Genomic DNA, 21449 nt, shown 5'->3' with positions numbered 1-21449 from the left:
TGCACAGCAAATGTGCTGGTTGGACTGCTTGAGAAGAGGATGCAATCCACTCTTAGGAATTGCCCCAGGATTTCTGTCCAAGCAGGTAATATTTTGATGTTAAATACCTACAGTGCTAGGTCAGTGAATTGAAAATCTTTCAAAGTTGCATAAGATTAACTTGGGACTAAATCCTTTAAAAACCTCGTGCTTGGTGACACTGCAGTTGATTGTTGTACTCTGTGCAGGGCATGCTTATGTCTCTGCTCCAAAGCTCCATGACTAGTTGGTCATGGTGATGGCTGAGCAGCTGGGGAGATTCCTACACAGTATCATCATTATCAAGAATTATTTGTCTTCCAAGCCTTGCTACCTTTTTTTGTTCCCTCAGAAACATCTCATTTAATTGTTGCTGCCTAGAAGTACTTATATTGCCTGTTTACTCTAAGCAGGGGTTCATCTGGCCTTTTCTTCTGGTTTTATACAACAGCAGAAGGTAAAAGAACGCTTTATGTAGGTACATATGGAGTAACTTGACCATGAAGTGGGATTGCAAACCTTTGAGTGTACATTACAGATCCATGATTCAGGACTGACCATGCTAAATTATCCCACGAAGCATTCCTTACATATTTAAGTGCTTAGCTTTTAGAGATTGTTTTAAATTTTTAGATTCCCCCCAAAACATTACTCACAGTTTGAACATGACAAACATTGTTTCTTTTCTCCCTGGGGATTCTGCATAGGATCGAGTGATCTCAAGTCTAACGTGAATGATGAATCCCAAATGCACCTAACTGATGCTGACATGCTGATATCTTTTTTTTTTTTTTTTTTTTCTGGTGAGCTATATTTGCCAGTTTCCTTTGGAATGAACCTTAAGAACTGTGGTGCCGTAACAAAAAAAGCTGAAGTTTTATTGGCCATGTTTCACGTTTCACCATTTGCCATGGGAAGTTGAACCTTTTCCAGCCAATGTCTACTTTGGCCATTGTGTCCTCCTTTCTATTTGCTGAGATTTTGAGTCACACGAGCCAATCTTAAAACAGAAGGAAAAGCCAGAAAAGGAAGAAGTTTTCCAGTGAACTCCCTCTCATATCCTCCCTTCTAGTGTAGAGTCTGTTTTTCCCAAATCAGGGAGGTTTTTGTAAAACCACCTCCAAGTTCCTGCTCAGGGCAAACAAGATTTAGATATCACCAATATTCCCAGAGCTGAACGATGGGGAAGCAGTAGGAAAGTTTCAGTCCCTCAATATTGCAAGATTCTATCCCAGGCTGTTGTTGAAAGGATGGGCACTGGTGGTAGAAAATTCAGCACATTCATCTTCCTTGTTCAAATTTGAAGCACGCTTAGCATGAACAGACATAAGCATGTAATTCGGTGTTAGTGCCTAAAGATTTGGAGTTGGAAGGTTTCCAGAGGGACTGTAGGTTCTTATTCTTTAGTTAAGGCATTGTAAAATATTCAGTAGATAACTGGCTTGATGGTACTGGCCAACACAGAATAAACAACATGCTGTACTTTTAGTCATTCATTAGCTCCTGGGTTGCTAATTTGCTCTCACACTACCTGCTGACTGAGATAACAGTGGCAACTCAACACTGGAGTTGGAACTAGATGATCTCTAAGGCCCTTTCTAGCCCAAACCATTATATAATTCTATGACTTATGAAATACATTGAATGTAGAACTGTTACTATCATAGCTGTATCATACTAAACACTGTAGAAGACCTATGAAAAGACACTCTGCTCTTCTCAGATAGTTGAGAGTTGCTCCACCACCTTATCAGAATTAGCTGGTTTTGGTGTTGTAGTATGAATGGGTTTTCAGAAGGATTGTCAAGAGAGGTTTGGGCAGGTTTTGGAGAAGACTGTATGCAGAATGTAGTAGCAGATATATCAGGAGGTGTGGGAAAATGGGAAACACATCTGTAAATTCTGGGTTTAATGGACAATGAAGATCAAATATACATAAATTATAAAATTATCAAAGCATGAGCAGGATTTCATTTTATCTCAGGAAAGTACAGGTAAAATGAGGGAAGCTGTAAATTGCACATTTAACGAGGGTAGAGAGGAGAACAGAAGGTAGAAGAGATGGGACAATGGAAACTGATAGTTAGCACTGCAAAGACTGCAACTAAACACAGTTACGTGTGGATTTTTTGGATAGGATTTGTCTTTTGCCATTCCATGAGTTAAGTCTGTGTTGTTAGACTTGACATAGTTAAAGCCAGACTAGAGGGTTTTCCTTCTCAAGACTCAAGCAAACAAGCAGCTCTTCTTATGTTTCCATCAAAGCTCCATGTCTTATGAAGTGTGGAGTACAACAAGAAGAGGAAAAGGGAGAGATCATCCTTCCAGCCTTTGATGGAGATTTTTCACGTGAGTCGAACACGCAACCGGTTCCGCTGGCAGACATTACTGATCTTCCTTCCCATTCTCTGAACTTCAATAGCCGTTTCAATTTGGAAATATCATAGAGTCTGGGCAAGAAAACTAAGGAGACTAGAAAGATCTAGAAGTCAAGAGAGGGATGAAGCTGAAGACTTATATATCTGCAAGATAGTATGCAAGCTATTTATTGGGATTCCTGAAACCGTAGCCTTTTTTTTTGATGAAGTATCAGCTGGATAAATGTCAGAGGAAATCTGGAGATGACCCAAACTTTGCAAGAAGCCTTCACTTGCAAAGAAAAGCTTCTTCTCTTTAGCGTGACTGTCATGAGAAATTAGTTAAGAACCAGAAAATATCTCTTCTTGATATGTTATATTGAAGAACATGCCATAGAGTGACCTTGGAGGTCCTTCCTGCTCATCGCTTCATACTCCGTGTTTTAATGAGGGAAGAGTGGCTCACTGACCACCACTGAACTTATCCAGAGTAGCTCTGTGCTGTGTGCAGTCCAGAAAGCAGGAAAATGAAAACTTATTACACGGCGATGGAGAAAACCTATTACCTTTTGTGTTTGTCACTTTATCTTACTGGGAAGGGCGGCTCTCAGGTCTAAGTCTTTTCTCATTGCCATGCCTTTCGAAAGTTTCCTTGCTAGGCAAGAATGGACTCAGGCATTCGACATTTCATTTCAACAGGCACTCAGTGCCTGCCGACAACAAATGTTCTCTAAGACTGGTGGTGTTTCTACGGCCAACATGGCAATTTTAATCCCAAAGAGATCTGATGGTATTGTAAGGTCAGAAGATGCTTCTCTTCCCCATTTATGTGCTGACTGGAAATGAAAAGGAACCCAGTTTTAAATGAATTTCCTTCTCTCATAGCCACTGTACTTGTAGTTCAAGGCTGAATGTAGTATTGTTTCCTCCCTCCCCTCTCTCTGTACAAAAAGGGAGGGGAAAAAAGATGGGGGGAGGAGATGGGAGCCTGTCAAGTTATTTGATCTAACATCCACACGCCATGTTCACCTTGGCAGATGGCAGAAGGGATGACTGCTTAGCGCTGCATGTTTGACATCTCACAGAAATAGCAAAGCTGATGTGGTAGGCCTGTAGCCATTGGCAGCTGCTATGGTACCTATGCTGGGAGAGGGAGGTGCAGGGTTTATTTCACACCTCCTGATGAAAAAAAATGCTTTCGGGGAGCAACTTGTAGTACATCTGCTTTCCTCCACCACCCCCTCTTCTTCTCCCCTGTTGGCTCGCGGTGGTGGTTGGCGGGTTGTGTGCTGTTGCTTGCCTTGTCGCCAGCTTGTGTGACAGGTGAGGTGACACGGAGTCTGCAGAATTGCAAAGGAGGTTGCTCCGGGGCTTTCCTGCACTGGGGAGGTGAGTTCGCTCCAGCGGAGAGGTGTGGGGGAGCTAGATGGGAAAGCAGAAAAACATCTGTTCACTTTTCCACTTTGCAAAGAGAAGATCAAGAAGGTGAATGGGGAGGAGGCTTTGGGAGAGGGATGCATTTCTGGACAGCAAACCAGGCCAGCTAGCCCTATCTGGGCTTCCAAGAATCAATGTAAACACAAGCATCTCCTTTAAATGCGTTGATCAAAAAGTGATCCAAGGACTTCCTTAGCTTAAGAAGTTTGGATATCCAAGTGCTGCTTGGACCACCTGGACATGTATTCTGCACTTCTTTAGAGTCACGATTACTTGTGCAGACTCTCCTGCCTGAGACTCTGTTAGTGAGGCTCCTCCTAGCTTCCTGAGCATTTAATTTGTTCTTATAGAGGGTGAATTGCCATGTGTGCTGGAAAGCACAGATGCAAGAAAGCTGGAAATCTGTAAGGAAAGTGAAAGTGACTCATACAGAGTCATTAGTTCATGGACTACTTTCTCCACCGTGCAAAACTGGAAGGATCTCCCTCATGCCACCTGGTACTGCAGGAAAAACTCAAGGAAAGAGTCAGATTTAGAGTCAGAGGTTATCAGTCTGCTATAATCACAGTTTCCTCTGTAGGGTAATTTACACCAGAGAAGTTTAAAAATATTGGGGTATGAAGAACGTAACAGATACCACCATGGTCTCTCCTGATTACCACATCCAGGAGATTTCAGATTTTTGAAAGGCCACAGACACAATAGTCATGAAATGCCAACTATTTTGGGTTGAGGAGTAGATAAAGAGCTTGACGCCAAACCTGTTGTGACAACTTTCCCAGCCCCAGCCCAAACCCAAACCAATACAAACACAAACCAGTCTCAACCTGGAAACCCTTAACTTGAGTGTCTCAACTGGAGAGGAAGTAGGCAACAATCTGGAAAGTATTTCTCTAATTCATCATAGCTATTGCCTCATTACATTCTCTCAACTAAAGCAGTGCTTAGAAGCACAAGTAGGGACTGGAATCATGCGTGAGAGAAAGAAAGACAAGATGATGTCGGATTAAAGAGTGCTGATGCATTGGTTGTCCATGTTCTTCAACTAGATGGAGAATCAGAAAGGTTTTCTTTTGTCAGTTTTGACAAACTGCTCTGGGATTATGCATTTCTCAAGGGCTTCATCCAACTGGCTAAAGATGATTCCTACTGAGCTTTGAGGTATCCTGTAATGTGCAAGACATCTGCACAGAATTAGAAGGTATCAAGAAAAACGCACGCCCTCAGCTCTTTTGGACTGGCAATTGAACGTCAACCAGGATATCTTGAGGTATCAGCAAAGATACTGTGTGGACAACAGGTTTGAGTTCCTGGACATGGACATTCATCATATTCAACAGAAACAATGAAATTATCTTCTCTTTTTGAACATAGTGTGGCTATTGACTCAGCAGTTTGAGGACAGCATTTGTCAGAGCTTCAGCAGATATGAATTGATCTACTGTGGTTGAAATTTTTGCCATGTGAGGACTGGACCTGCAAATTTGTAAAGCTCAGTGTGGTTTCTAAGTGGTCCCTGTTATGACACCCTTTAGCTTTCTCCTGTGATGGCAATCTCCATGAAATCAGTCCTTCTCTAGCAATCAGCTTGGGAGCTCATTTTTGAGACAGCAACAAAGCACATGGCCAGGAGAGGATTGCATGGCTGATATTCTACAAACTCTCAATAATACAGCATGTGAGGATGAGAATAAGAAAGGGATTTGCTGCGTGTTTTTGGTTTACTCTTTGTCTTTGTGCTGCACGAGGCAAATTCCCTTTAAGGTGACTGGTTCCCTCTACGATCCTAAATATTGCATAACTCATATTCTTCAGAATGCTTTGCATTTCCAAGAGTTTGTTGAAAACCAGTGTGGCATGAGGGCCCCCTGAAGTGATAACTCTTGGGAGAGCATCATGGAGAGGGCAAAAAGGGGAAAGGACAGTGCTGGAGGGAGATGGTGTGTTTTGCATCTTGCACTATGAATGCTCTGTCTCTCCAAATGCTGGCCTGGCTGCCACTAACGATTGCCCTGGTGTTCAGTGGCACTGCTGGCCAATTGCTGTTTGGAGGCCACCTTGCAAAGGGGCTGAGGTTACTCAGCAGCGTGTGACTCCCAGAGCAGCTGTCAGTGTGATTTTGTTTGGCAGCCTCTTCTTCTCACAGCCGGAAAAACTGAAACCTAACCCCTCAATGCACACTTTGTTTTGGAATAAGCTGCTAGAATTGGTGGTTCCTGGGTCCAGCGTGGGATATAAGCTGCTGTCTATCAGGATGATGGGGATGGTTGACAGCTTGCCTCTCTCACTTGCGCAGGTTGGCAAGGGCTGGAATGAATGAGACGAGAAGTAATGAATGGCCTGAGGTTACACCAGGATGGATATTAAGAGAAATTTGTTCTCAGAAAGGGTTGTAATGCATTGGAAAAGGCTGCCTGGGGACATGGTGGAGTCAATGTCCCTAGACATATTCATGAAAAAGGGAGTTGTGGCACTGACAGACATCGTTTAGTGGGCCTGGTGGGGTTGGGCTGGGGTTGGACTTGGTGATCCTACTGGTCCTTTCCAATCTTGATGATTCTGTGATTCTTTGATTCTATGATTCTGAGATTCTATGATTCTATGATGTTAGCGAAGTGTTTTATTATCTGCGTGGAGAAGGATGGTTCTGTGACTGAGATGCTGGGTATGATCTCAATAGATCCAGAGCTGATGCAGACTAATATAGAACATATAATCTCCTTGTCTTCGTACAATTGTCCCACATTTTCCTTTCTAGAGTGTTTGGATCACAGGCTTTTTTTGGGAAAGAAGAGATTTTGAGCAGAACAAGCACAGTGGAGTCTGACCATCTGCAGTCTGTGGTCAGTTAGCTACTAAACACTGGTACTGTACTCTGCTAGATGGTCTTAATTTTGTACCATGTTGTAAATAATATTCTTCTGTAACTCTACAAAATCTAATCCATGGCACTGGAACAGGTTGCCCAGGGATGTGGTTGATATCCCATCCCTGGAAACATTCAAGGTCAGTCTGGACCAGGCTCTGAGCAACCTGATCTAGCTGTGGGGTGTCCCTGTTTATTAGAGGGTAGTTGGACCAGATTGCATTTAAGGGTCCCTTTGAAATCAAATGATTTTATGATTTTCTTTTGTCATTCTATGATTTTCTTTTGTCTTTGTGATCGCACTGCATCTTGCAACTCCATTTCCATCTGCATTTGTGCTGCAGTGTAGAAAAGCTTCACAAAGTCTGCAACAATCTGCTTCTCTTCCAGTTAAGAGCCTCCTACAGAGTGTTTCCTGTCTCAGATGACTCTGTGTCCAGGAAGGCAGGTAACATGCTCCTTGAGTTTCCTGCATGCAAAATTAGCATGAGTCAATAGCTTCAAATCTGCACTGGAAAGTGACTGGCAGTGAGTTAATTGGATATGTGCATAACAGATTAGTGCATAGGAGAGCTCTGAAATCAGCCATCTCAGTACTCTGCATGGATTAGCCATTATGCATGAGAATCATTGTTAAATGCCAGTGGCATAGGATGAGCCCATCCTCCCAAGTGCCTCACAAGAACCCCCTCAAAGCCAGCACACCCCAAATCCCCATATAACAGCAATGTGTCCTGCCTGTTTGTAGCTGGTGGTGCTTCTGAGCTCCCCTGATATTAATGCAAATTCCTCCTACTCTTTAGCTGAAGCATCAATGTGTCAATGCCAATGACTATTTGAGCATGGGTCAGTGTGAAAATGAAGTATTGACAGGCTAAAACCAGATCCTAAACATTCTGGAGGCTTTCTCCAAATGGAGGATTTTGGTGGGATGGGGATGTCAAACATTTAATTGTTTACCCTTCTATTTTTTCTTTTGTCCACTAATGCTTGGAGCAAGTCCTATGAAAGCATCCATAGAATTAAAAAAAAAAAAAAAACACAAAACAAAACAACACAGAACATCCATTGCTTCACATCAATCTTCTCACATATCTGATCTCAGTTTTTCAGAGATTTCATCTAAATGGCTTTAATTTACCCCCCAGTCCTGTAATTTGTTTTAACTTTTACCTTTCCCTTGATGGCCAGAATTAGAGCTTTACAGTTGAGATGTGTTCTACTTGGGCCTTGTCAAGCATTCACTCAGGTGGTATCACAACACTCCAAATGAATTTGTTGGACTAAAAGGAATATTGGTCCCAGGAGAGTTCTCACTTCTCTGCCTGAGGTAGTAAATTTTGCAGCTCAGTAAGCAATAAGTATTCCCTGCACATCTTCCTTGGATTCTGCATGGCAGGAGCTTGATTTTTCCTGCATCATTCTCCTTTTTCCTGTGCACTAATCATTTTTGATCTGCTGAAGTTTGGGGTGAGAGTTAGGGACATATGGATGACAGCAATATGTGCTTTCTCCGTGCTTCTCCCCATAGACTTTGTTTCTTGTTCATGCTTAGTTAAAGACTCACACCATGTGTGTTTGGACAGCTGGTCTCCGCATGGCTCAGCCGTTCACCCCAATGGCCCAAGGAATTCCTGGGAAATTGCAGGAATTGCTAATTCTTTTTTTTCTTTTCTTTTCTTTTCTTTTCTTTTCTTTTCTTTTCTTTTCTTTTCTTTTCTTTTCTTTTCTTTTCTTTTCTTTTCTTTTCTTTTCTTTTCTTTTCTTTTCTTTTCTTTTTTTTTTTTCCCTGAATGCCAGTTTCAAATAACTTTGGTTTCCAATGTAATATTCCCACTGAAGAGATCTATGCAGCCATCAGCACATTTGGGACCTGCTATATATGAGAAAGGTTACTTCTACCATTTCTGGGTTTAATCCATCCACTTCTGAAGAGCTAATTTAATCTAGTTTGATCTTTAATCTAAAGATCAAACATGGAGGTGAGTTCTTTGTGACTGCTTTGTGCCTGGAGAGTGATGGTTGGGATCTTACCTTTTCCACATTCTTTAAAGAGAATGCCACCTTCAACCTAAACTCAGACCTCTCTGAAGACAACTCTGTAGTAGAGAGGGCACCGCAGCTTGACCATGTGTCTTGGGTGAGACATTGATAATCTGCTGCATAGCTCAACTCCAACTTCTCTTCAAGGAATTTTTATTCTCTGTTAGTGAGTCAAATTAATATTCCTTCCCAGATGCCAGTCACTGTCCAAAGGAGTTGGATCCCTTCTCATTTTGCAGGCACGTATCCGTCTTTCTTCATGTGGTGGCATCCTTACATTGGAATTACATGGCCAGTCAGCTCTGTAGCATCTGGGCTTGCCCATTTGAGGACAAAAGCAAAGCAAGTCTAGTTGCTGAGCAGGTGGGATGATCCAATAGAGTAGGATTTTTTCTACTTATGGTTTTTCACATTAGGGGTAGTGAAGCACTGGAACATCTTGCCCAGAGATGTGTTCTCCCCATCCCTGAAGACATTCATTCAAGGTCAGGTTGGATGGAGCTCTAAGCAATGTTATCTAGCTGTAGGCCTCCCTGTTCATTGCTGAAGAGTTGGACTAGATGGCCTTTAAAGGTCCCTTCTAACCCAAATGATTCTATGATTCTATGATCCTATATTTGACTTGAATTTTCTATTGGACAGGTGAACTAGAAGGTCTATACCCCTCTACAGCTAGTAGAGATTGTTTATCAATGTAGAGAGAAAAGCTTAGGGTACCTCTACATTTATCAAAGACAGGCATTTATTTGAGGATGAGCTGTACTCCAGGTTGTTGACTATGTTATCTAACCCTCTGTTGACTAAAGGTTAAGAGACTCAAAGGTGATTTTCACTGGTATAGTCCTTAAAGCATGGATGGCCAGAGCTGGGCATGATGAATCTCATCCCAACATTCAACACATAGGTTCCTCAACCTGAGAGGTACCCATTGTTGGTGAAAAGAATGATTATTGCAGACAGTGCTTGGTCCAGCTTATTTCATAGAATCATAGAACCATTGAAGTTGGAAAAGACCACTAAGATCATCCAGTCCAACCATCAACTCATCACCACCACACCCACTAAACCATGTTTCTCTGTGCCATAAGACATATCTACTTACTGAGAAATAATGATTTCCTGAAGATGCTTATGAATCTGGCTACATGGAGAGTATAGACAGCCCTTCCCTGTGCTCCTTCATTTCAGCCAGTGTTCAACCAACATTAACTCAGCCAGAAGCTGTTGCAAATCTCTTTAGACACTGACATTCTCTTGCTTGATGCTGTCATAAAACCATGAATGTTTCTCCTCACCCTGTTCTCTACATGTCCCTTAGTACTGGATAGTGTCTTCCCTCATGAAGAATTGTTGGCTTGCATGTTGGGTTTTGCTCTTGCTCTTTTCTCCTTAACTACCCCTAGTCCCACTCTGATCACTCATGGATTTCACCGTGAACTAATTCCTTTGGCCTACTCTTTCAGATCCCATATTCCCTGAGTGGGAGCATCTGGGTGATGCAGACATCACACTGATAGTAGATACAGATTGCCATCCCTTCAGCTCGCTGCTTGCTTTCTATTTACAGCTGCCAAGGGATGCACTGCTGGCTCTGCCCTGAGTTACTGATGTGGTGCAGGGAGAGGGCAGGCTGCTGAGGATGCTATACTTTGCCAAAATGGCTGGGGATGAGAAACAAGCCAGCTCGATGGTGCCCCCAGTCTTCAAGCAGCCAGAACTACTTCTGAACATGGTGCAGAAGGAGTATTTTCTCCTAACACTGTTCACACTCCAACCTACAAAGACCTTTTGCTGCACAAGCTCACAAAGACTTCCTGACACCTGGATCTTCAATTACTAGCCCTCTAATTTTCTAAGGAGGCTTCTCTTCAAGCCTGTTTTGAGATGTGCAATCCTCTTTTCTACAAATGAATTGGGAACATAAGGTTGCATAGTGCCTTGATTAATGACTTCAGGATAGAATGAAGGAAGCACTGGCATACCTAGTTCTACTCCGTACTCAAAGAAGGAACAGCTTCAGAGTTAAACTGGACTAAACAGGATCTTGTCTAGCTGAGGATACAGAACATGCAGCTTCAGAACCCTTCTTTCAGCGTCTGACCCTCCTCAAGGTGAATTTTTTTCCCCCGCCAGTGGTTATCACCTTTTGTTATAGAATCACAGGATCATTAAGGTTGGAAAAGACCTCTGAAATCTCCCAGTCCAACCCTTCACCTAACACCAATATTGCTTACAAAATCATGTTTTCCAATGTCATATCTATGTTTCTTGAACCAGGGACAGTGACTCCACCATCTCCCTGGGCAGTCTGTTCCAATGCCTAACCAGTCTTCTGGGGAATAAATTTTTCCTAATATCCAATCTGAACCTCCCCTGTTGCAACATGAGGCCATTCCCTCTCATCCTATCCTCCTGTCCTTTCACTCTGCCCTGCTGAGAAGAGTTGTAGAAGTCATAGAGTCATAGAAGAGTCTTCTTTATGATCATCTATGGGTAGTGGAGTCAGTAACTGTGTGCTCTGTTCACATCCTTATTTCCCTCTGATTTCACTCACCGTGCCCTTGTATTTCGTGAGTTCCATTTCTCAATCCATCTTATAGAACCATGGATCATTTGAGTTGGAAGGGGCCTTTAAAAGATAACTAGACCAACTCTTCTGTAACAAACAGCTAGATCAGGTTGCTCATAGCCTGATCCAGCATGACCTTGAATGTCTCCATATCTCTGAGCAATCTGTTCATTAATCTTATAGTAATTTTTTTATATCTTACTTCCTTATATCTTGATGGATTCCATGGATCTTGTTCTATTTTGTCGGCATGCCTCACCTACCAGGATCCCAGAATTGAACACAGTGTTTGAGGTGTCCTCAAGTGCCACATCCAGGGGAATAATCACTTCTCTGGCACTGATGGCTGAGCACTTACAAATGCAGCCCAAGAAGCAGTTGGCTTTCTTTGCTGAAAGGGTTGCTGCTGATGGAGGCAGCTTATCTGAGACAAATCCTTATTGTGTCCTACAAAGGACGTTCACAGCCTCAGGCGTGACCTGAGTGTGGCTCATTAACATCTTGATTGAGGAGCCATAGAAATGGAGAGGCAATGAAGTCTGAATGCCTTCTTGCCTCTTATTGCAGGGGAGATCCTCAGGGATGTTTGGAGTCATGAGAGCAGGGGATGTAAGAAAGTACTTGTCGTACCCATCGGGTCATTTAAGGGCTGGTGGAAATCTGCTGTTGTACAGTTAACACTACTAAAAAGCTCAACTCCTGAGTGATGGTCATCCTTTCCATTGACATCATAGTCAAGAGGAGAGGAGGAGGGGATTTTTAAATCACGTTTACTAATCTGAGGGAAGCTTAAGTTCAGGACTCATCAAATTTCAACACCTTTTGGGTTGTGATGGTCAAGTGAAGGGAAAACCTGGAGTTAACATACAAGTTAACAAAACCTATTTTTCTATTTTGTTTTGCTTTGCTTACTTACTTATATTTTGAGCAGGGAAATAAAAAAAAAACTTCCATGTCCTGGCAAATAAATAACCCCCCTCACCTGGACCAAGAAGACACAACGCTGGCCCTGTAAACCAAGGCCAGAGAGAAAATGGACGATAGTTTTAGGCACTGTAAACTTTATATTTTCCTATGCAGTTGTTTTAACCCATTTGTGATTATCTCTCACAGCATGTACATGGCACAGGCCATTGCCACAAATTATGATATACAGATCCAAAGGTACAACTGCAAAAGAGCAGAGGATGAGGATGTAATTCCTGCTGCCTGCTCATGAGGGACATGCACAAAACCATCTGCAATGTCAGAGTCTGCAGGAAAAGTACGGTCACTTGCTGATGTCTGCAGAGAGCAGGGCAGATGGGGAGGCTTTGCAGGTGGCTGGGATGAGGGCAGCTTTCCCTTTGAGGCTTTAAAGCAGGACGTGGATTAATCCTGTCTGGGATCTTGGGCAACCTGAAACTGCACCTTGCTGGAAAAACCCTTTGAGTTGGACCCTTTTTCTCTCTTTTCCTTGCTGTGACTCTTCCACTGTAAGTGTTCACTCAAATGTCCTTTTCACTGAGGCATGACAGCTTTTAAATTGAGGGAGAGTTAGAACTTAGACACAGGAAAATTCCACAGGCTGTGACCTCTCCACCTTCCAAAGCATCTCCTTTCCCCTGGAGACAGAGGAAATGTCCCTAGGAGATCACTGATGGGAACAGGGAGCCAGATATGCAGGTGTGATAGAAAGGCTTTGCAGGCACCTGAGGGATGAGGTTTTGGGGAATGCTAGATAGGGAACAGAAGCTCAAGGGGAGAGGTAGATGGTGGAGATGGACAGATACATGTAACATAGGTATTTGTGTCAAGGTGGGACAGAAGATGATGGCAGATGTAGTGTGTATGTGGAAATTGGAAGGAGATCAGAGGAACAGAATGGTTGAGGTTGTGCTCAGGAGGCTATGTGGCCTAACCCTGCTGCTCAATATAGTATCAAACAGGACATGTTGCTCTGCGTCCCTTCAGATCTAATGCATTTCTCATGATAGATACTCCACAACCACTCTGAGCATGTTCCCATGAGATCCTCACCACTGGCTTTGAAATAGGTGACCTGGCATTGCTGCTGTTGACACATTGTCCCCAGAGAATTATAGAATCATAGAATGGGTTGGAAGGGACCCCAAGGATCATCTAGTTCCAAATCCTCTGCCATGGATAAGGTTACCAACCACTATATCAGGCACTAGGTCAAGCCCAAGGCCCCATTCAACCTGGCCTTGAGCACCTCTGTGGATGGGGCATCCACAACTTCTTGCTCTTTCTGAACTCACGGCTACAAGCAAAGCTGGACTAGCTCCACAATGTGGAGAAGAGTGCTCTACACATCTGCAGCATCTTGACCCCTCTCCTTTTTCACCATCCTTGTGATTGTCCCCATCTGTCTGTTCCAACCTGTCTGTCCCCGTTAGCCTGTCTCCATCTTTCTGTCCATTCACCCAAAGTGTCTGGATCCCCTTTGGCTCATCCCTGTCCTCCCACCTCACCTCGCACCACAACAAGATTCTGAAGTCACACACAAGGGCTTCAGCTCCAGTGGCCTTTTCTTTTTAATCTTTCCCTCTTCTTTCCATCTTGGAGCTGTTGCCAATTAAGAGCAAGCCATTTGATCATGTCATAGTCCTGATGCCAGCAGGCAGACCTGATTGAGCACAGAAAGGGAGAGAGAGAGAGAAGAAGAGAGAGAAGGGAATAATAATAATAATAATAATAATATAGAGGAGGAGAGAAGAATAAAAAGACAGCCTCTTCTTCCATCTTTCCTCTCACAAGGTAAAGAATCAAAAAGTCATTTGATGCATAATTGATTGCTTTGGAGTGACTAGCAAATTGCTAAGGAGCCTTGATTCTCTGGGTAATAAGCATGTGGAAAACACAGGGACGTTTTGACCGCGGGGTTGTATAGAAGGGGGGTCTGGGGAGGAGAGAAAAATAAATACAAAAAGCGCGTAGCAGCAACTAACTGCACCCGTGTGCACTGAGAATATTTTAATGAGCATCAAGAACAAGGGATTTGCAGAAGTACGAGCTCAGGACAAAACAATAAATTAGCAAACAACAACAACAAAAAATGGAAACAAAACAGAAAGGGGCTTTTTATACTTTTTTTTTTTTCCCCTCTGACAAGAAAAGCACAGAAGTGCTGAGCTGGCAGTGCTGGGACTGCAGGACTCTCTCCCCTCTTCTGTATCTCCAGAGCGTGTGAATGGGCAGGGAAGAGATGCTGCTTTAAGAAAAGGGCAGATATGGCACTGAGGTTTAGTGGTTAAGTGGATATGGTGGTGATGGGTTGATGGTTGGACTAGATGATCTTAGTGGTCTTTGCCAACCTTAATGATTCTGTGATTCAAAGCTCTGCATGGTGCATCCCATCACCCTGCTTGCTCCACCCTGGGCAATCTCACCACCTATGGGCTGTTGGTTTCCTAAATGAGCCAGCAAAAGGTCTGGTTCATTGTAAAAGTCTCTGTGACTGTTTAGCAGAGAGCTTGGTAGAAGATGTTAGGGCACTCATAGAATCATTAAGGCTGGAAAAGACTACTAAAATCATCTAGCCAGCCCATCCTCACCATGCCAAGTAAACCAAGTCCCTCAGTGCCCCATCTATTCTTTTCTTGAATGCCTCCAGAGACAGTGACTCCACCATCACTCTGGACAGCTTATTCCAATACCTTATCACTCTTTCCGAGAAGAAATTTTCCCAGATATCCAAAAAAATACATCAAGACCTTGAATCATCACTTGATTTGCAAACTCCATCCTCACCCTGAGCTCAGCCCTGGGCAGCAGATGCTCAGAAGCTCTGTTTTTCCCCAGAAGTGACTCATGTAAAGCCTGCGTACACCAAGGCGTTTGCAGCCCTTCAGGGAGAAAACTTCTGTCTCAGTAAGCATGGAGAGGACTGGTAACCCTAAAGGAACTGGTGGCCTGAATCCATCTACAAGGCATAAGTAAGTGTCTTTTTCCTGCATCCTTGCAGTCTCTCATGTTGGCAGGCAACTGCTGAATGTCATTAACCCAGCTGGAGGCTGGCTTTCTGCTTCCATGCACAGAGCTTTAAATGTGCTGGCAAAGTGGGGAGTGGGATGCCCCATGGATCTATGGTGTGCCCCATATGGTGTTGTCCTCAGGGATATCCATGACTTGAAGCCACATACTATGCTCTTACAGTGATGGAAGTTTCTTGGGAAGCTCAAGGGAGGATTTGGTGGTGACAATGGTGGTTGTGCTGTAGGTGCTAGTCCCAGATTTTTCTCATGAAATCCATTTAATGAGGTGAAGCTGATCCTTTGAGTCAGGCAGAATCTGAGTGCTCCCAATGGAGAATGCTTGTGGAAGAGATTGGAAGAGCTTAATGGGGTGGTGGGATAGGAGAAATAGCTCCTGGAGGTCTGCTCTTATCGGAAGCAGCATTCCCTCTGCAGCATTTTTAGCTAATAGCTGTTAGCTATTATCATTATTATGATTACCTATCATCCTGTATTAATAGGAAAATTCATAAAGGCATCAGAAGTTTGTCTTTCTATATTTCTTAGGCCCTTCTCACTTGCTCTTGGGATCCATGGGAGCTACTGTATTGCAAAGGACAATGCTTCCTGTGGACACCTAAGGATGCAACACACCATCCACAAAATAACACATTGTGTGCCCTGGAAACAAAACCAGTGCAACCAGATGATCATCATCTACCAGAAAAGCGATGCCTGATGTGCTCCCAGCAGGGAAATGCTTCCCAGCAGCTCTCTGTCCTGATCCTTGAAGCAGAACTGTTAAATACCTTAATCACAGAGCAATTCAGAACCAGGAATTATGGATTTATAATGAGCATCAGTTGTTTTTATGCAGTATTACACTTTTTCCCATACTTCTTCTGGTGTTAACTCTGCTTGTGGTGGACCCAACTTTTTTGTCATGTAGCTTCTCAGCCTTCAACCTACATCTTCCTGAGTGGAAGGGTGACTGAGTGTGCCAGCTGAAGGCTGGATTTTTGTGTTTGTGTGGTTGCACAGACACATGTGTGTGCAGGTCTAGCTGTGTTGTGTGGTCAGGGTCATTAGACATTGGGCTGGTTTGGATGTGCTTGCAGATGTACCTGCCATTTGGGTGCGTGCATTTGCATATGTTGACATCTGTTGCATGCACGTGCTCTTCATTGGCCCCATATGTTTGCCAACATGGTTGTGTTGTGGATGTGCACCTATGTGCCCCTCCGGTAAACATGGAGATTTTTCCAAGCCCACCTCTTGCATGATCCCTTTTTGAGGCTTTAATGGGCTTTGGGCTCAATATTTGTAATCCTCCAATGCAATGCTGGATGAAAGTTAGTCACCTGGCAGCATAGAACCACTTTTCTGCTGAATGTCCACAGAAAAGTTCCTAATGCATTCCATGGATGAAGAAAGGAAATGAGAAAGCCTTGTGCCACCCGGGGGACGAAGTTCCAAGACCACTATCAAAGGTGGTGACAGAAGTTCTTGTATCTTCTGTAACCATAAGACTACATCTGGAATGGTGGAACAGAACCCTGTGTCTGGTTCATGCCTTATGGAAGGTCATGGTGATTCCACACATAAATCACAGACTAGTCTAGTTTGGAAAAAACCTTCAAAATCATCAAGTCCAACTATCAGCCTGAGCTGCCAAGTTCCATCACTAAACAACATCCCTTAGCACCATGTCCACACTTCTCTTAATTACCTCCAGGGACAGGGACTCCACCATTTTCCCGGGCAACCCATTCCAATGCTTGACCACTCTTTTCCTGTAAAAATTCTCCCTCGTGTCCAATATAAATGTTCCTTGGCACAACTTGAAACCATTTCCTTGGTCATAGATTCATAGAATCATAGAATCATTGAGTCACCAAATCATAGAAGCATGGAATCACAGAATCATAGAAATGTAGGACTGTAGGATCATTGAATCATTGAATAGAATCATAGGATCATGTTGAAAAAGACCTGTAAGGTCATCGTGTCCAACCCTTATTCAGCCTTGCTGGGATAAGCTGGTCTAGACAACACCATGCTCAGCACAATGGTGGGTGCACATCACCATCTCCACTCCTGGAAACTCTTGCCCAGGGCATCACCTTGGCTTGATGAATGCACCCCTCCTCCCCGCATACCTTCCCCACTGCTAGATGCCGTGCTGCTGGCAAGAGCTCGTTAATATTCCGACAGCTCCGATCTCACTCTCTAAATGAAGGCCTCTCTTAAAGAGGGGTTTATAATTGGGCTCCTGCTCCGCCGCGTGTGGCCTCATCAAGTCATTGCACAGCGGCACCTCGGCGGCGTGCCTCTGAGAAGAAGAAAATCGGGAAAAGAAAAGGAGGGAGGGAAGGAAGGGGAAAAGAAGGGAGGAAGGAAGGGACCCTGAGCCCCCCTTTGAAAGGGAAGCAAAGAGAAGAAACCTGTCAATAGGATCAAGCTTATGGTGGCCGTGAAAAGCCTGGCAGCTCCGCGCTCACTGATGCTGGGGAGGGGGAGCAGTGGGAAAGCACGGGTCGATCCGCTGAGATGAAGGCGAAATGACAGCCCCTGAGGCTGGCAGGGTTTGAAAGGAGAACACACAGGAGCCAAAACCTGCAGAGAGACACTTGCAACTTTTCACTTATTCCCTTTGACAAGACAATGGAGTTTTCTTTCCTTTTTCCCCCATCCCTCCTCCCCTTGTTTTTTAAAGTGGGTCCCATAGGGAGAAGCAGAGAGTTCTCAAAGGATGAAACAACGGGCGTGATGCAGAGGGGAAAAGAGAAGGGAGGGGGAAAGGAGAGGAATGGAGCTCATTTCCACACAGGACTGCTTTCCCAGCAGGAGGGAGGAGTGAATCAAGAGGGGCATTTCTCTCCAATTGCAGTTGGGTGAATAGGGCTGCCCAGAAGTAGTATTCGTATAGCTTGGGGCATGGGGAAGAACACAGACCAAGGGGGAAATGACAGAGGGTTGCAGCCAGAGCATTCACTCTGGGGCAATGGAAAGTTTTCCATAGTTGACTGCAGTTTTAAGGAAGCAGGGTTGGTTCAGGGTGGAGGAAGGAGAGCATAGTGGAGGGACTGCATCCTTTTGAGCCTGTCCTTGGTAACGCTGCTGTAGGGTTTACCTATGACCTGAGAAATCCCATGTCCCCCTATTCATCTTGTTCACACACCTGTGTGTGAGATTCATCCTGGGAAATGCTTTAGCAGGGGTAAGTAAGCATCACATTGAACTAGGTGACATTTAAGGGTCCATTCCAACTCAAATGGTTATATGATTTCTAATATTTTCCAATACAAAACATGGGAATGTTCTTTTCCATGTGCCTAGCTCTTAACTTTATGTTTGTTTAAGGAGAAAGCTGATATTTACAGGAGATGGTGCAGGGAAGGATGGGGCAGACCCATTGCCAAATCACAATCAGAGAGGCACAGTCCCAGATGATATGGAAAAAACTGATTTTGGGAAGGTGCTGACTGCCCCACATGTAAGGAAAACTTTGTCTTTCCCAAAAGGAAAACAGAAGTCATCATTTGGCAACAAAAGCTGAGAAGGACAAGAAGCAATTTCCCAACAGCTCATTTAGCCAGAGAATGACAGACATCCACCTTCATTCACAAGATCACTCCAGAACCAATTTTTCCTTGTAGACAACGACATACTTCAGGATGTACACTCACAGATCTGCTCAGGACAAAAGAAGGACTATGGGACTGATTCTATTTTGTGCTGGATGTTGATAGGTGTGAAGCTACGGGCTTGGGCTGCAGAAAATAGCAATGGTCCAGGAAAGAAGGAAAAATGAACTTTAGAAGACTTGAAACTGTGAGATCTAGGAGAGGGTCAACATCATTTCCCACTGGTGGGTATGGAGGTCTGTGAGTGACCATCTTATGTGATTTTTATGGGATTCATCCCTTGGCTGCATGCAGAATGTTGTCACACAGCTGCAGGGTGATGTCATATAGAATGATTTGGGTACAAGGGGAACCCATTTTCCAGCTTGTCCATGTTGCCTCATGTTCTCCTACTGTGTATATCTGTGATGAGTCCATTGTCACATTGAGCAACTATGGATGGCAATATGATCTCCCATCTTCTGGTGAACGAACCCAGCTCTTAGCCCCTCATCTTCTGTTCTTTGCTCTGGTCCAAGCCACGCTGGTGGCTTTTGCTGGATACTTTTGCTCTCCTTCTCACAATTGTGCCATAGTGACCCTAACAGGAGGGTCATTACAGGAGGGTGACCATGTCCCCATCATGCACCTCAGCATCATGGTGTATGAGCAGTAACAGTGTTCCCTTCCTGATTTCCAGCCTCCATGCCAGCTGGTGGATGACTGTAGAGAGATATTTCTATGATGGAGTTTGGAGTGGTGAATCCTTAAAGTCCTTGGGAGGAGACTTGCGTGTCTTGGAGAGTAAGATTTTGTCTCCTTATGTGGTGATCCCATGGAAGACATGGTGGGATGGGGAACATCTCTGTGAGTAGCACAAGAATATCAGTTGACTAATGCTGTCCCATCACTCCTTTGCTGGTGCATCTTCCAGTTGAAACATGGCACCTCTTGCTTGTCCTGTTCCAAGACAAGGGTAAACTCTCTCAAGAGACCCAACTGCTAACTGAATCCATGGCATGCACCTGTTCCCTGGGTCCTTCATAGATCCCTTGCTTCTGGCATCTGAATGCCACCTGCCCAAATGCCTGAGTGTCCTGTCCTCTGCATATGGAAGCTGTTGGAAAGCTGGACTGAAACATGGTTCCTTTTTGCATGCACGGAGGGTCAATAGCAGTGAGGGAACGTTTTTTGAACACTTTAGAGATTAGCTATAGCCCACATTTCATTTTCTGGACTAGTAATGGCAGAAAGAGGAAGCCAGGAATGAATGATTTAGGTAACTCTGGAAAGAACAGGCTATGAAGTGTCTCTGAGTGTTGCCTTTGCAATGCTCTGTGACCTGGCCTACATTCTGCTTCTTGTCACCCAGAGCAAAAAGGATAATACATGATGTAGATGCTTCCCCTGCAGTTAAGAGGTGCAAGCTGTTCTTTCTGCATTCTTGCTGTTCCTGTTGTGCTGCCTGGCTATTCATAAATATGTCCAGCTTACACCATGCCATCAATTTGGGTTGACCAGCACATAGCTCCCAGCACAAAACACTACCACTTCTCCAGCTCTGGTTTAATCTTGAAAACCCAACTCCTGGTCCATATAGGTACCCATCTTGCTTCTGAATCATAGAATCATAGAATCACAGAATATCTTGAGTTGGAAGGAACCCATGAGTGTTACTGAGTCCAGCTCCTAGCTCCATGCAGGAGCTCCATGCACCCCTTCTCTTGACTACTTTTTTTCATCAGCCTCTGCTTGTGATTCTGCCATTGTAACCATGCATGTATATCACGACCTTACATAATGATCTGTCCCAGCTTTTATCTCTGATGAGACAAGAAGAGGGATCTTATCAATGTGTAAAGATACACATCTTCTCAATTTGTAAAGATACCTAAAAGGGAGGGTGCAAAGAAGATGGAGCCAGGCTCTTCTTAGTGATGCCCTGTGCCAGGACAAGAGGCAGTGGACACAACAGCACACAGAATATTCCTTCTGACCACAGGTTGATCAGGGATGTAGTAGAGTCTCCTTCCTTCGAGATTTTCAAAAGTTAACTGGACATGGTCCCATGCAACCTGCTGTAGGTGACTCTGCTTGAGTAGAAGCTAAACCAGATGGCCTTTCGAGGTCCCTTTCGATCTCAGTCATTCTGTGATTATGTGATGAAGTGCCATCAGGTATGGAGGGGAAATTAGTGGGAAGGATGTCCCCTTGGAGAGGCAACATGCCAGCCTTTATCATGGCGTAATCCACAGCTGGATGATTGCCCTTGAGCCTTGTCTTTATTTGTAGAGCATCTCAGCTGTCCCAGCATCAAGGGACATCAGCTGTGTCAGCTCGTGTGTTGTGCTTGGTGCTGGCACGACATACCCTGCTGGTTGTGAAGCTGACACAAGGAAAGGCAAATGCACAGTCCCCAAGGGCAAGCCATCCACTCACTGGAGGAGACAGACAGCACAGTCAGGCTGTCTGGAGGGGATGCTTCTGTAGGAGTGCATTGTAGTTACCCAGGGCACAAGGAAAGAGCAGACTGGTGGCTCTCCTACTCTCTGAAATGCGTAGGCGCTCACTCCACTC

Source organism: Phasianus colchicus, chromosome 3 (assembly GCF_987193195.1).
Source record: "Phasianus colchicus chromosome 3, bPhaCol1.hap1.1, whole genome shotgun sequence".
NCBI lineage: Eukaryota > Metazoa > Chordata > Aves > Galliformes > Phasianidae > Phasianus > Phasianus colchicus.
Note: the sequence above shows the minus strand (reverse complement) of the source record.